The sequence below is a fragment of the Camellia sinensis genome, chromosome 1 (assembly GCF_055761805.1).
Source record: "Camellia sinensis isolate YWXY chromosome 1, ASM5576180v1, whole genome shotgun sequence".
NCBI classification, from domain to species: Eukaryota; Viridiplantae; Streptophyta; class Magnoliopsida; order Ericales; family Theaceae; genus Camellia; species Camellia sinensis.
The window spans coordinates 183,676,794-183,694,457 of NC_138961.1; the positions used below are offsets into that span (position 1 = coordinate 183,676,794).

The 17,664-nt window shown below is 31.0% G+C and overlaps 1 non-coding gene across 1 annotated transcript; it reads left to right on the forward strand.

Annotated features, from left to right (window-relative positions):
* Positions 1-3,345: 3,345 nt before the first annotated feature.
* On the forward strand, positions 3,346-5,500 carry LOC114293273 (uncharacterized). The gene is made up of 2 exons (XR_014341466.1): positions 3,346-3,523; positions 5,165-5,500. It is a non-coding gene; the product is annotated as an uncharacterized LOC114293273 (transcript).
* Positions 5,501-17,664: the final 12,164 nt, after the last annotated feature.

Sequence of the window (17,664 nt, forward strand, 5' to 3'; positions counted from 1 at the left end):
AATCCGTATTTTAGCCTACTTGCGAGTAGCAAATCCAAAACATTTTCCAAAACAAACGGATATGCAATGCTTATTTCCAAATTAGGCAATCTAGTCTATACTTGTTTGCTGCGCGCATAACATAGTAATTCTAGGCTAATAAATGGAATAAGAACACGTAATGTTTTCAAAATCGGATATCATGGTTAGTAGAGGCCGGTCTTCGGACCGGGCGAGAGGGGGTGCTCATAGCTGACCTTCCCCAATCGTACCCTAGCTCCCGAGCCGAGACAACTCCGGTGATGACGGACACGTGGCCTTTGGCACCGAGTCAGGGTTTCCTAAATTCCCCCTTAATAAAATATTTAGGTGGCGACTCTGTATCTGGCAAAGCAGTCCATGCTTGGCACTGTAACAACCCTCATGCTGTTTACTGATTAATGACTGATTGATTATCGATAATCACCGATTACTGCTAAACGGAACTGATAATGACTGATAACTGACTGATAATTGAACTGATTAAAGTACTGAACTGACTGACCGAAATTTAAACTGAATTAAATGAATACATCTGTTTGAATTGCATTCTATCTGTTTGACTGTATGATTATCTGTTCATGCTTATATGTTTAAACTGCTAATTGAAGGCCTTATCGGCGACCGAATCCGGAATTGGTCAGTGTTTTATGATCCTCATAATTAATGTAATTTTATGGTATAATTATCTGAAAACCGATTAGGTATGATTAAATTAGATTAAAATAAGCCAATTAAAGAGTTTGACGTAATTACACATTTGCCATCTAGTGGGGCCTTTGTTTACTCATATTTGAGCCTTGTGTATGCTTTATCAAAACATTTCTTCAGCCATATTTTGAGCACATCACCGAACTAGAGAGAGAGGAAGTGAGAGAGTGGAATTGTTCTAGAGAATTGGCTTGAAAGGCTTGAAGAGATCATAGGAGATTTGCCTAATTGGACTCCTAAACCTTGAATACAAGCTCTAGGTAAGGATTTTATCTTCTCATTCTTGTGTTTGAACTGGTTCTTGCATGGTTCATGTCTAGTTGTAGAGCTAAGTCATGAATTGGTTCATTAATGGTGAATTGAAGCTCATTTCATGCATGCATGTTTGAATTAATGAGTTTTGAGTTGAATTCACGGTATAATGGTGCATGCATGTTCATAATTTTGTCATACTCCATGAGTTCATCTTGTTTTTGAAGGTTTGAGCTCTTTTGAAACAGCATTAAAGCTTTGAAAATGATTTGAGATCATGCATGTTGCATGTTCATATTGTTCTTGAAATTGGTTTGAAATTGGGTTTGAATAAAACACCCTTGGGCTTTGATTTCTCAAATTGAGTTTTGAATCATGTTTAACTATGAGTTACATGTGTTTTCTGGAAATTTAGCCCAAGAGGTCGAGTTTTGATGCTTTTGAACTTGGTTTTGAGCTTGGAGGTGCAATCTGGGTTTTTCCAGATTTCGCACTTCCGCTCGAGCGGGGCAAATGCCGCTCGAGCGTGGAATCCGAGCATCCAGCATCTCTCTGCACTGTTTTACAGTCCGCTCGAGTGGAGGATTGGGCGCTCGAGCGGAGTCTTGTCTCAAGCTCGAGCGGGCGTCGAGCGGAGATTTCACCCATCCAGTACTTTTACAGTACGCTCGAGCGGGTAAGTTTACGCTCGAGCGTGTACCTTTGTTGCATGACCGCTCGAGCGGGGAAACTTGCGCTCGAGCGGGACTCTGTTTTTCTGAAAATGCTTTTAATGTACATCTTTGCATCCTCATCCCATTCTAGGCATTCTTAGGCCTAGTTTAAGGCATCTTGTTGAGGATATAGATGTAGAACACACCGAGGCATTAGGAATTAAGTTATTACCGTTCCCAATTGGGTAGCTTAGTGTGTGTTCAATCTGTTAACTGTGTAGGGTTGGCGACTGGGGAGATACGCTCTAGCATACTGTAGCCCAAACTCTGTGAGTAACAATTGTGTAAAGATATGTTCAACTGATATCTTTTGAATACTGAACTGAACTGTTTACTGAACTGGTATTACTGAATGAATGTATGTCCTTTATTTCCAAACTGTACTGTGGCATCCTTAGTACCTACTGTTTACTGTTACTGTTACTGTTACTGTTACAGAGATCTCTGTCGGTTCCCTCGTGGAACCACTACTGTTTACTGACTGATGGCCATCATTACTGTTCGGTCTTTCAAGACCTACTGTTACTGTTATGCTAATGGATGTACCACATATGACTGTTTACTGTACTGAACAACTGAAATACTGATTGAATTGAACTGTTTTCATTACTGTAAGAACATTCATTCTAAACCCCTTTACGCTTTATGTTATTCACTGGGCTTTAGCTCACTGCTCATATATATATGTTGGTGTACAGGCACCAGATCGGAGCTAGGAGCGTCAGGGTAACTCCAGTTTTGTCAAGCCAGCCTTTGTGCCTCACTGCGAGGTTCCGAGTTGCCAGGCTATGGCTTGGGGGTGTTTTGTTTGTTTTCCCCCGCCTGTCTTCATACTGTCTAACTGTTCTGTATAGACTGAATGTTTACCGTACTGTTATCAAGGGATTAGGTCCCTGTACTGTGTGATTGTAAATTCTGTATAGACTGTACTGTTTGTGTATGGGCAAATGGGTGGTGAGTGGTGGGGGCAGGCGGTGGTGGGGGGTGGGTGGTGGGTGGTGGTGGCGGAAGACGGTAGTGAAAAATGGTGGCAGGTGGTGGCTAGTGTTGGGTGGTAAAAAAAAAAAAAACTCAAAACGGAAACACATTTTTTGTGTTTTTATTGTTTGGCCAAATTTATAAACTGAGACCACTGATTTATAAATCAAAAATTTTATCAAATAAATTTTTATTTAAATTTTTTAAATTTTTGTAAATATAAACGTAAGTATTACCAAACGACACCTTTACATCTATGATTGCCATAAGCTCACTTCTTTGCCAAAGGAAGGGCTGCCTCCCTCGCTTTTGCGTCTCCGGATCAAGGGTTGCCCTAAATTTGCATCCTTTCCGAAGCAAGGGCTGCCTCCCTCGCTTTGGAGTCTCTGGATTGAGAGTTGCCCTAAATTATCATCGTTTCCGGAGCAAGGGCTGCCTCCCTCGCTTTTGCAGTTGGATATCAAAGGATGTCCGATTCTAAAACAACGCTGTCAAAAGAGGAAGGGCCGATATTGGCGCTTCATTTCTCACATTCGTCGTGTCGACATAGATGATAAATTAATCTTTGACCCAAGCTGCAAGAAAACAAGTCAGGTATATAAAACTTACTACTCTCCCTTCCTTTTATTTTCTTTTTTTCTTTTCTTTTCTTTTTTGTTTTTAATAAAAAAAAAATTAATAATTTAATTTATATTTTGGGATGTTATCTCTCATCAGAGTTGCCCTTTTGTGGTTGTAAAATGTAGAAACTAAAAGAGAAACAGTGAAGAAGGGCCACTTTTTCCCTCTGACTGCAACCTCTGTCAACATTTTCGAAACATCATCTTGCAATGCAAATTCCACTGTAAAAGGTAATTGCAATTACATGCATAGTGATCGAAACCCAAACTGCTTTCCTTTTTGTTTTTCTTGTTCGATTAGCCCCTCCGTTTTGTGTTTTAAAATATACTATCTGCAACGTGGTATGTAAAGAGTAAATCCTTCACATCAACTAGAATTGTTGGGAAAATTGTCATGGTCACGGTAGACTTGACTTTTAAATTTGAGTTTTTACGTTTAAGCTGCAGGTGGTGATTAATAATCCAATTCAATTCAGGTGTGGTTCGAGGTTGGGCTTTTTTAGTGATTTTTTTTATGAGGTAAAAAAAATTACAAATATATGGGAAAGAATAAAGTTATATATATTAATTGGTATACTAATTAATATATTAATAGATGATGTGATATAATTTTAGAGGTTTTGGATATTTGTGGTTTGTATAGTGGGTGGGTCCATAGTTGTGAAGGAATAATGTCATAACATATGTTGGTACACTAATTGGTATACCAATTAGTACATGTAACACCACTGTATTGGAAAACAATAAGTTTAGGAAGTCTTTCTAATTTACTCAAAAATTTATCAAGTCCCAATTATGTTAAGGCTAAGTTATTGTATATATATATATTTTTTTCTTTTAAACAAAAACAGCCTCCATAGTGAGTTGCTATATGGGCAGTTGGTAAATTTTGGGGTAAATTGGGGAGGCTCCCTAGTCTTATTGATTTGAAAATGACTTTTTTAGTTGTATGAAAAAACATAAATTCCTCGTGTATGACTTACTTTTTTTAGTGACTTCTTGATTTTTGAGAACACATTTTAGTGACTTTTTAATCGAGTTTTTGGTATTTGTTGACTTTTTGATTTTTTTTTTTTTAAGTGGCTTTTCACTTTTTAGGCTAAATCACAACTTGCCAACTGAGAAATTATTTTTTTGACCTTTAGTTGCATCTTTTGTTTTATTAGTTTTTTTATCTTTTTTAACCACAAAGCCAAATTTCCCAATCAACACTTTACTTAATCTTGGATGTATTAAGTGATAATCAATTAAAAAAAATTCTATAATACACACCTATTTTTGGGTTGTATACCATATGCCCAGTTATAACTTTTGTAATCTTTGGTTTTGATTCATTGTGTTATTAGTTATAACATGACTATGACTTTTTAATGTCTTAGTTATGATTTGGTTATGACTTTTATTTTGATTATGATCGAGGAAATCTTTAGTTATGTCTCAAGTTATTACTTCGTTATGACTTATTGTAATATTGGTTATGACTTATGTGATTATTATTTTAGTTATAACAAAAGATCTTTGGTTGTCTTTAAATAATGTTTGATTATGACTCATTGTATCTTTTTAGTTATGATTGAAAGTGATTTAGTTATGACATTTGTAATATCAATACCACAAAGTGTCATAACTAGCTTACAAAAAACACCCCAAAAAGAGGTGTGTATTGTAGCATGACCGAAGAAAATATGTGGTAGTTATTATCTGACAATTATATATCTATACGATATAAAGCAAATGCTAGATTTGGAGTCGTGAAACCTTACTTTCTTTTATGCCAAATCTTAACAATTTTTTTAATCTTAAATTACCCTTCCTTCGATTACTATCCCTTCTTTTTTAATTGTATTTAATTATACTCGATTGTAATTGCAGATTTGAGGCACATATATAAAGAGATTGTGAGAGTGGAGAGTGGAGGTGAATGGCATCAGTTTCTCCCTCATTTGTGGAGATTGCCACCGATGGTGTAGAGGAGATCTAGAGATCTAGTGGAGATCCAGACAGATAGAAGTGGAGATTGAGAGGGAACATAGTTGATCAAACATACTCATTGTCGACTATGGTGAAGAAGATCACAAGATAAAGGGTTTCATAAACTAGATATGTGATTTTAGACTTCGAATTTACATCAATGCAAAATTACATGTTAAACATGCGACTTTATTATCAATGTTGTCATTGTAATTGTAATGGTTGAACCATATTGACCGACACATTCATCCGCCTTTGCTATCAATAAAATTTTTTTCTTAAGTCAAAAAAAATAAAAAAACAAAGCAAAACAAAACAAAACAAAAAAAATGCACACAAAAAACATTGTGCCATAATTTCTCGAATAATTTAATCATTGTGATAATTTAACAAATATATTTTAAAAAAAACACTCGTTGATGGCCTTGTTTGAAAAGTTGGGTTTAGGTTAAAATAGTTGATAAAAACAAAATAAGTTCAAATAACTAATAAGATAAAATGTTACATTTTAACTAAAATAGTCTATTCCCAAGACTTAAGTGTCAAGGGAGTGTGAAGGTCGGTTACTTGGTGTTGGTAGTTATCATACCTTCATCTTTTCTCATTATTTCCATGTGTTTTGTAACTCGCTATCATTGGGATCCAATTCTTGATTCTTGGTACCAAAAAATATGAAATTTCATACAACTTAGGCACTATTTCCTTTACACGCCCACATTTCATCACATCCTTTTATGTTTTAGTCAAAAATATATATATATATATATATATATATTATTTTTTGCACAAACACTTATATAATTGATTTAGAGCACTATATAAATAGTGTTACATACTGCTCCAAAACTAGTGAATAAGTGAGAGAATAAATGTGACAAAAAAGAGGAGTAATAGGTGGCGTAAGTCTTTAAAAGCAAAATTTGGAACAACCCTCCATAATTTCGAAGAAAGTCTTCCATTGCCGTCAAGAAATTGTTGGGAAAAGATATTCCAATCTGACAAGCACTAACCTTTTTTTATGATAAAAATTACAAATCAGTGTAAAAAATCAAAATTAATTATAAGGTGAGGAGCGCAACACTTTTTGTGATTTTTTAACACACGGAATGTACACCCCATATTTGTTTAATTACTTTTGGTTGAATTGTAATTTCTTTTTTATTATCAGCCTGGAGTTTACATCTTAGGTTTTTAGTTTGTTTTGAATTGTAATTTCTCTTTTACTATCAGGCTGGAGCTGTACATATGTGGTTATTATTATTATTTTTTTTTTTTTTGACAAGAGGAAAAAAAATGATTTCTGTAATTGTTGGTAATCTTAGGGGATGTGAGTGTAATTTATTGAAAAATAAACTATATTTCGGTGAAAAACAAACCAACATATTCACACGCCATAATTGACTTGCTGTAGGGAGGGATTGCAAAGCAGAGGTTTTGCAAAGGACCCCGCTCTATGCTTTTCTCAACACTTTCCTTTTCCACTACCGTGTTCTTTTACATTATTATTGTCTTCTGTATACATAGAGATTTCTCGTGCATTATGGTAATTCTCTTTTCTTTTTCTTATTTGGAAGTTAATCCACCATGAGATGTGACCATGGGATACACTCACTTTGATAATAATGACATTTATATGTGGTTTCAATGTTATTACTAATTGTATAGGGAAAAACTTACAACACCTTACCTTGCAATAGCGTCAGATCACCTAAACACAGAGTATTGGTAACATGAAAGACATTCACAAGAAGAGTTTCAGCTGGTGGTTAGTCAGGAGACTCTTCGGTAAGTCATATTTGGAATAATTATCAAAAAGCATGTGAGTGTAAGTTGTTGCGTACTTTGTTGGGTTAGTTTGTCTTGCTTATGACTTAATTTCTAACGATTTTGTTAGTTGAAAGACCCTTATCACTTTTACTATTCCGTTTTACATGAGATCGTGTCCCACATTTATAGATTTCTTGAATTGAATAAGTCTACATTTAGTAGAATGTGCGTTAACTTGATTTGATTATTTAGACTGCTACTCTGAACCTGTAGCTAGCTCGGTGACTGAACTAACTCATGGTCCAATTTGTCTTCCCAAGATGTCCTAACTCGACTAGGTGGTCTCGCTCGGTTCTAGCTCGGCCTCGTGGCCTTGCTTGGTTTTTTTCAATGCCACGTGGCTTGTAACTCAAATTTTACCATCCACACTTTAATGTCACACTACATTAGATAGTAGTTTAAATGTAATAACATAAGACATAGCATTACTCAACAAAAAATTTAAGATTCGTTTGGATAAATATAAATTTGAAATGCATGTAGTTGATATTAATCATTCAACAAGAATAATTTAAATTTGTTTGATAATTAGTTATAAATTTAAATATTGAATTAGATGATTTTATCAAAATGAATTTAGAATAACTTTATAATAATAAAAAAAAAACTTATTTGAAATAATTGAAAATACAAGAATTTTCTTAAAGCGCATCTATTTATTTTAATTTGACTTCAACAGTTAACTCTTCAATATTTATAATCTCAAACATCTTGTTTGGCTAGGATTTTTTGACTTAAAAAATACAAAAGACAAAATGGGTTAAATAAGCTAATGAGACAAAATGTCACATTCAAACCATAATCATTTCACTTTTTCTCTCACAAAAGTAAAAAAAAAAACTAAAAAAATCAAACAAAACTAACTTTTAATATGAAGTTAAAATAGCCAAAAAGTCAACAAGCCAACTAGAAAAATCAATTGCCAACGACAACTTTCTAGTTGGGAAAAAAATTGGGATGTACTATTACATTTTTGTATACACATCACACGCAGAACCTATTCTGATGGTTCAGTTTGTTTATTTTTTTAAGGTCGATCACTCATCAAAAAAATAAATTGATCGAATAATTATAGTTGTATATATATATATATATATATTTTACATTTGTCTTAAAAAATATTGAACAATAAATATGATTTTATTAATAAATTTGTTAAACTTGTCCTTACATTGTTTCTATAAATCACTTAAGCACTCATTTAGCATAGCAAATATTATGGCTAAAAGGCAATTTTACTGACAAAAAAATAAAATAGGATAAAAAGTCAATAAGACAAAATGTTACATTCAAATCATAAACATTTCATTTTTTCTTTTACAAAAGTCAAAAAAGCCAAAAGTCTATCTCAAATGAGACTTTTTGACCCAGGCTAATATAGCTAGAAAACCAACCTACATCCCAAATGAACCCTAAATTTGGTTAATATAGTCCAAAAGTCAGATCCTTAACAAGTTATCATATCATAGTTGGGTCTTGGATGGTCTTTAATGGGTTAAATTTCCTTCCAAATCTACTCTCTTGCCTCTCATATCTCTGTTTTCTTCGCATGCTATCCAGGCTTCATGTAGGAGGAGTGTTAAACTTGTCTCGCATCATCTCTATAAGTCACAACAACCTTAGTTAATATACTCCTAAGGCCTCTCCATTCATAATAATTGATTTTGAGTTGGATGCTTTAACAAAACTATTAATTATTATTTTTTAAAATACTGTAAATTACACTCACCTTCCTTGAAGTTTGAAGATAATATAGTTAATTTCACACTTTTGATATAATTACATTAATCTCTCTTTTATTAAGGCTAAAGCAAGACACTAAACAAAGATAATTGTACATTTTAACATAAAATAGTTAACAATATCATATTTTTCATTCATGTCTAACAAATTAATAATGAAAAATGTCTTAAGTGTGTTATGTGAATTGAAAATTCAATAAAACATTGTTTGGTTTTAGAAAATTGGGAACACTTTCCAAAAAATTGAGTTTTATTTTTTTATTTTTTTTTTTTGGGTGTGTTTTCGGTTTTTTTTTTTTTTTTTTTTTTTAGTCAAAATTTTTAAAGGAACTTAAGTGTAGGTCCTAATACGTGGATTTATTATCCAATAGATCATATGATAATTAATGATATTTTTCATCAAACACTATTAAAAAAGGTCACTAATTGTTAATTTTCAACAATAGTTTAAATTTTTTGTCACAAAAAATGTCGCTAATTATAAGTATTAGTGACAGTTTAAAAAATATATCACTAATTTTCAACTTTCATCAAAAGTTTGAAAAATTTGTCACAGAAAAACGTCACTAATTGTAAGTTTTAGAATTTATAAAAATCGTGACAAAAAGTCACTGATTGCAAATTTTAACAACATATACAAAAAATCGTCACAAAAAATTATTTTTAACGACGATTTTAGTAGAACTTATTTTCAATAGGACTTTATGGGAATTAAGTCTAATTATTATGACCTATTGATAGTTTACCCAAATTTTTAATATTTTAATAATTTTTTTTATGCACCTAACCTAGATACACTAAAAAGTATAATATTTATAGAAAAAAAATCTTTAAAAAATTCATCAAATACAAAAAATATAAAAATTCAGTATATTTTCGTATTTTTGTATATTTATTAAATTAAATTTTTTTTTATAAATATTTTTTTTAGGTTTATCTAAGTTATGTGCATCTAGAAAGTAAGAAAAAAAAAATTACTTAAAATATTTAAAAAAATCACCAAAAAAAAATAAAAAATAAAAAAAATCAATTTTCAAAAAATCAATCAAAACCAAACAAGGTGTAATTATTTTAAAAATGTGGGACTAATTATATTTTTCTCAAATCTCAACAAAAGTGTGTAATTTACCACAAATATATATATATATATATATAATAATAATAAAATTATGGGAAAAATTCACTTTATCCCTTTGTGGTTTCACCTTGGAGTATTTTACCCCCTTATGTTTCAAATATTGACCGAGAACTCTCTTGTGATTTTGGACTAAAGTACTACGACTAGTTTTTTCGTTAAATATAACAGAAGATGTGCCACAGTCTCTCAAATTGAGAGTGGATAATGCAAAAGTGTTAAGCCAAAGTCAAAAGTTGAATCAAATGTCAATAATACCCTCATATTCATCTTATTCTCCAAATTAAATCTTAATCCTAATCAAACCCTAACCTTAATTGTCATGTTTTATATAAAAAAAAAAGAATTTAATTTAATCTAAAATATTATTAAAAGAGAAATTGTGTTAAAAATTAAAAGTAGATTAAGATAATTTTATGGTAATAAATTAGATTATTTAGGTACATTTATGGTTTAATTTATATATATATATATATATATATATATATACTAGTTTAGAAAGGCCCATGCCTTATTATTACAATATATTTAAGTTTTGTATTTTTATAATTTTTTTTTAAATTAAAATATTATTTTATGAAATTGGATAGAATAAATTATTAGATATATGATAGAATTATGTGGTATAATATGTATGATTTTTTTGATTTGTTATGTACCTAATAATGTAGGCTCCAATTCTACTACCACATCATTTTGGGTAAATTTATGAGTCTTTAACATTTCTTCCAAACTTATAAAAAAAAATTATGGTGTGTAGCTTTTCTCAATAGATAAATATAAACCAAATACTAGGATAATTCTTCCATTAAAAAAAAAAAAACTACTAAGATAATTCATTGAATTAATAAAGAAGTATAAGAAAATACATTTATATACAAATGACTAACTTTATTAATACATAAATCATACTCGCATAACAAATGACCAATTTTATTAATAAGTAAACCATTAAGTAAATAACAATTTTTAATGATATGAAAAATATTTTTCAGTTAACCATTTTGTTAATAAATAAATCATTAAATCAATAAACAGTTTATGATATGAGAAATATTTTTCAATAAAATAATTTTGATAATTTATTATTGTATAGGAGAATTATTTTCCCCCCTTACGTATTGTGTTAAATTAAAATTTATAGCAAACAATAGTTATAATTTCTAATATTATAGAACCGATTCATATTTTAAACAAACCTTATAAGTGTACTTGTAATTTGTTAAAAAAAAAAGATTTATGTTTCATAAGTGATCGAGAATGTTTGCGTAATTACGAAAAAACCTGTTTCATAATTGATCAAGAATGTTTGCATAATTATGAAAAAACATGTTTCATAATTGACCAAAAATGTTTGCTTAATTACAAAAAACCTCTTGCATAACTGACCAAGAAAATTATGCAACAGATTTATCTAAGTAAGGTGCATCTAAATTTTTTTAAAAATTACTTAAAATTTTAAAAATATTCAGTAAAAACAAAAAAATATGAAAAATTAAAAATTTTATTTTAAAAAAATTAAAATCAAACACACTGATAATTTTCCTTATTCCAAAAGTGTTACTTTTTCCACGAACTAACAATCGTTTGTAACTTCAATGTGGAAACTATAAGTTTGGAATGCCTCTATTTACACACTACTTTTAATCTCAAGGCACACCATTAATTAGTTTATTTTTTATTACAATATTAACCTAATGTAAAATGGCCACGAAGGACAAAGGGCTATGATACACACCTTACATAAAATTACTATAAAGGACAATAATAAACACAATATACACATCTCTTCTGAAACGTTACTTATGTATCTTCTTTCTCAAGAACCCAAAAACCTTGAAACAAAAACCAAAAACCCTTGAAGAAACAACCAAAAATATATGTATTATTGAAGATTTTGATTGGACTGAATGATGGATATATCTGACAATATTGGTTTGGAATAATAGAGCAAGGAAAATGTTAGTTTTTCATTTTCTTTTTTTTTTCATTTTCGTGTACTTGTTGAGTGGTAAACCGTTTGTATTCGTTCGGATACCTAGATTCGAACAATGTACTAATGTTCAACTATCTACAACCGAACAAGTTCTAATTGTTTGATTTTCTAGTGTTGCACATAGTCCACATGTTTGGTTAATAAGTTTCGAACTTATAGCATTTGTTCGGTTTTCAACAGTTGAACTTTTGAATTTAGCTCGACTCCGTATTTCCGAACACTTATAACAAATTTTTTTTTGATTTTTCTAGAACTGTGCATCCATGAAATGCAGTAATGTTGGATCTGAGTGTTTTGTTGGCTACACAAGTCAATTTATTACTAAAGAGGTAGTCTCATATCGAAAATGGAGGGGGACTTTCACAACGTGCGTGTTGTATTACTGGTTCCTAAACCTCTGGGATGACAATAAAATAGATGATGGAGGGATGTGTACTACATGAAATATGGAATATTGAAGATTGTAGGTGGGGTGTGTGAATAAGTAAGGGTAAAGATGAAAAATTATGGATAGAGTGTGTGAGTAAGGGTAAAGATGAAAAATTATGGTGTGTATTGAATAAATTTCTTATTTTCTAAATTATTAAAAGAGTGTCTTAAATAGTGATATATTTTAGGACTTTTCTTAGGTGTGCCTTGCATATGGTATGCAAGGCATTTACCCCCTTTCTATTTTGCATTTACACCTTTTATGTATTGGGTTAGATGACATTTTTTGAAAGTTTACACATTGGTGACCTGCTAAACGGGTCCATTGCAGGTAAATTAATTAAATAATATGAATAATATAATATATTAATAATTTCACAAAATGATGTAAACTTTCACAAAAATGGCGCAAGTGTTTTGACGAAAAGATATGGGTGTAAACTTTCACTATATGGTGTAAGATATAAACTTTCAGAAGAAGATGTAAACCTTCAGAAAATGGTGCAAGGGTTTTGACGAAAAGGTATAAACTTTCAGAAATTGGTGTAAACTTTCACAAAATGGTGTAAGATATAAACTTTCAGGAAAAGGTGTAAACCTTTAGAAAATGGTGCAATGGTTTTGACGAAAAGGTTTAACTTTCAGAAACGGGTGTAAACTTCCAGAAATTGGTGTAAGATATAAACTTTCAGGAAAAGGTGTAAACCTTCAGAAAATGGTGCAAGGGTTTTGACGAAAAGGTTTAACTTTCAGAAATGGGTGTAAACTTTCACAAAAGGGTGTAAGTATTTTGACGAAAGGGTATAAGTTTAGAAAAAATTTCAAAAAAGGTGTAATGTTTCAGAGAAAGTGTAAAATTTAGTTCAGTGTAAATTTTATCAACAAATAATAGTTTAGTCGCTAAAGGTTTGAAATTTTATTACCACCGGCCACCTTGTTCTCACACGCACACAGAATAGTCACCACCAATCCTGACCCCCGCTGACCACCCAAGCGTCGATGGCCTCCGATGCTCACTGCCGTCTGACGTCGCCACCTCCACGGCGACCGGTACGGCCACGCCACCGCCGTTGCCGCAAATCAAAGGTTTTTGTCTCTCTCACTATTGATCTTAGTCTTTCTCTGTCGATGTCGGCCTATTGTCCGTCGATGTCGGTCTCTCTCTGTCAATCCCTGTCTATCTCGGTCAGTCTCCAGCGATCTTGGTCTGTCTGTGTCCATGTCGGTCTCTTCTCTGTCGATCTCTGTCGATCACTGTCCATCTAGGTCTCTATGTCTGTCGATCTCTGCTATCTCTCTCTCTCTGTATGTCCCTTGCTCTATATTAGAAACGGTTCTCTTTTACATTGGCATACTTGGTTGGATTTGGATTTGGACTTGGAGTCGCTATTCCATGCCCTCCCAAACTCGTCTTCTCTGAAACGGACTTGTACTAAGAGAAAGACCAAGCCCTCTGAAACGCCCTTCTCTCACATTGCCATTATTTGAACAAGACAAATATAGTTTGATTGGATTTTAAGAACTTACACGTTTTGCGAAGTTAGTTACATCTCTTATGAAAACACTTACAGTACTTGTGGAAGGTTACACATTTGTGAAATAATTTATTTTGTAAAATTTACACATTTTCGTTGAAATACTTGCACGTTTTGTGAAAAAACGGAACTTACACGTTTTGTGAAGTTAGTTACATCTCTTATGAAAACACTTACAGTATTTGTGGAAGGTTACACATCTGTGAAATAATTTATTTTGTAAAATTTACATGTTTTCGTTGAAATACTTGCACCCTTTGTGAGAAGTTACTACTTTTGTAAAGAATGTTATTCAAAAAATTTACACCTTTCATGGAAAAAATATTACCATAAAATTTATACCTTTTGTTAAAAACATAAACCTTTTCTGAATGGTTACACCTTTTTGTGAAAAAACTTACACTATTTGTGGAAGGTTACACATTTGCTGTATAATTTATTTTGTAAAATTTACACCTTTTCGTTGAAATACTTACACCATTTGTCAGAAGTTACTACTTGTGTAAAGAATGTTATTAACAAAATTTACACCTTTCATGGAAAAAATATTTGCATAAAATTTATACCTTTTGTGAGCAGTTACTACTTTTGTAAAGAATGTTATTCAAAAAATTTACACCTCTCATGGAAAAAATATTTACATAAAATTTATACCTTTTGTTAAAAACGTAAACCTTTTCTGAATGGTTACACTTTTTTTGTGAAAACACTTACACTGTTTGTGGAAGGTTACACATTTGTTGGATAATTTATTTTGTAAAATTTAGACTTTTTCGTTGAAATATTTACACCCCTTGTGAGAAGTTACTACTGTTGTAAAGAATGTTATTAAAAAAATTTACACCTTTCATGGAAAAAAAAAATATTTGCATAAAATTTATACCTTTTGTGAGAAGTTACTACTTTTGTAAAGAATGTTATTAAAAAAATTTACACCTCTCATGGAAAAAATATTTGCATAAAATTTATACCTTTTGTTAAAAACGTTAACCTTTTCTGAATGGTTACACCTTTTTGTGAAAAAACTTACACTATTTGTGGAAGGTCACACATTTGTTGGATAATTTATTTGTAAAATTTACACCTTTTCGTTGAAATATTTACACCCATTGTGAGAAGTTACTACTTTTGTAAAGAATGTTATTAAAAAATTTACACCTTTCATGGAAAAAATATTGGCATAAAATTTATACCTTTTGTGAGAAGTTACTGCTTTTGTAAAGAATGTTTTAAAAAAAATTACACCTCTCATGAAAAAAATATTTGCGTAAAATTTATACCTTTTGTTAAACACATAAGCCTTTTCTGAATGGTTACACCTTTTTGTGAAAACAAGTACACTATTTGTGGAAGGTTATACATTTGTTGGATAATTTATTTTGTAAAATTTACACATTTTCGTTGAAATATTTACACCCCTTGTGAGAAGTTACTACTTTTGTAAAGAATGTTATTAAAAAAATTTACACCTTTCATGGAAAAAACATTTGCATAAAATTTATATCTTTTGTGAGAAGTTACTACTTTTGTAAAGAATGTTATTAAAAAAATTTACACCTCCCATGGAAAAAATATTTGCATAAAATTTATATCTTTTGTTAAAAACATTAACCTTTTCTGAATGGTTACACCTTTTTTGTGAAAAACACTTACACTATGTGTGGAAGGTTACACATTTGTTGGATAATTTATTTGTAAAATTTACACCTTTTCGTTGAAATATTTACACCCATTGTGAGAAGTTACTACTTTTGTAAAGAATGTTATTAAAAAAATTTACACCTTTCATGGAAAAAATATTGGCATAAAATTTATACATTTTATGAGAAGTTACTGCTTTTGTAAAGAATGTTTTAAAAAAAATTACACCTCTCATGAAAAAAATATTTGCATAAAATTTATACATTTTGTTAAAAATATTAATTTTTTCTGAATGGTTACACCTTTTTGTGAAAAATACTTACACTATTTGTGGAAGGTTACATATTTGTTGGATAATTTATTTGTAAAATTTACACCATTTCGTTGAAATATTTACACCCATTGTGAGAAGTTACTATTTTTGTAAAGAATTTTATTAAAAAAATTTACACCTATCATGGAAAAAATATTTGCATAAAATTTATACCTTTTGTTAAAAACATAAACCTTTTCTGAATGCTTACACCTTTTTGTGGAAACACTTACACTATTTGTGGAAGGTTACACATTTGTTGGATAATTTCTTTTGTAAAATTTACACATTTTCGTTGAAAAACTTACACCCCTTGTTAGAAGTTACTACTTTTGTAAAAAATGTTATTAAAAAAATTTACACCTCTCATGGAAAAAATATTTGCATAAAATTTATACCTTTTGTTAAAAATATAAACCTTTTCTGAATGCTTACACCTTTTTGTGGGAATACTTACACCTTTTCTGAATGGTTACTGCTTTTGCGAATAACTTTTTCCATAAAATTTACATTTTTTATGGGATATTACACCTTTTCTGCAAGCGAAACTTACACTTTTTTTAAAAATTTAACCTTCTATCGAAAATATGTTTTCATCAAGTTTATACCTTATTTTAAAAACTTACACCTCTTCTAAAAAGGTACTCACTCGTTTTGTGAAACAAAATTTTTTAAACCATTTACCCCTTTTAATAGGAGTTAGATCTTTGGCGAAGACAATTACACCTTTTTTGAAAATTTACACGTTTGATGGAAAATATGCTTTGATAAAGTTTGTTAAAAGAAATTATTTGACAAAAGGTATAACCTTTTCAATTATGGTGTATGTTTTTTCGAAGAAGGTGTAAATGACCTTAGAAAAGACGTAAGTTTTGTTTTTCACTAAAGGTGTAACTTCAAATAATTAGTTTAAATTTTGTGGAAAAGGTTTTTCCACAAAATGTGTAATTTTTCAAAGAAGTTGTAAATATTTCCACAAAAGGTGTAAATTTTTAGAAAATGTGTAAAATTTAGGAATAGGTGTAAACTTTGTGAGACAAAATCAAGCTGAATGTTTCGTAAAATTTAGGAATAGGTGTAAATTTTGTGAGACAATCAAGTTGTAAATATAAGTTCCCAAAGAAGCTCTAACTTTTATCGACGACTTATACGTTGAAAATTTTTTCACCACCGACCACGCAACCGTCGCGGGCCACCGTTGCCCACCGCCGACTGAAATTGCCACCGCCACCGCCGCTAGTGCAAATCAAAGGATTTTTCTATCTCTATCGATCTTGGTCTCTCTTTGTCCATCTCGGGCTCTTTTCTGTCGATGTCGGTCTCTCTCTCTCTGTCTGCCGATCTCTATCTGTATCGATCTTGGTTTGTCTGTGTCGATCTGGGTTCGTCTCTCTCTGTAGAACCATGTCTATTGATATCGGCCCGTCTGTCTCCCTCCCTTCGTCTCTGTCTGTTTATATCGATATCGAACCATGAACAACACAAATACAGTTTGATTGGGTTCTAGCAACTTACTCGTTCTGTGAAAAAAAGGAACTTACACGGTATGTGAAGTTAATTTCATCTTTTGTGAAAACACTTACAGTATTTCTAGAATGTTACAGTTTTGTGCGAAATAATTTATTTTGGAAATTTACACATTTTCGTTCAAATACTTACACCTTTTCGGAAAAGTTACCTCTTTTGTATAATAATTTCAGTACAAAAATTTACACCTTTTATGGAAAACTACATTTCATAAAATATACACCTTTTCTTAAAAAAACTTACACCTTTTCTTAAA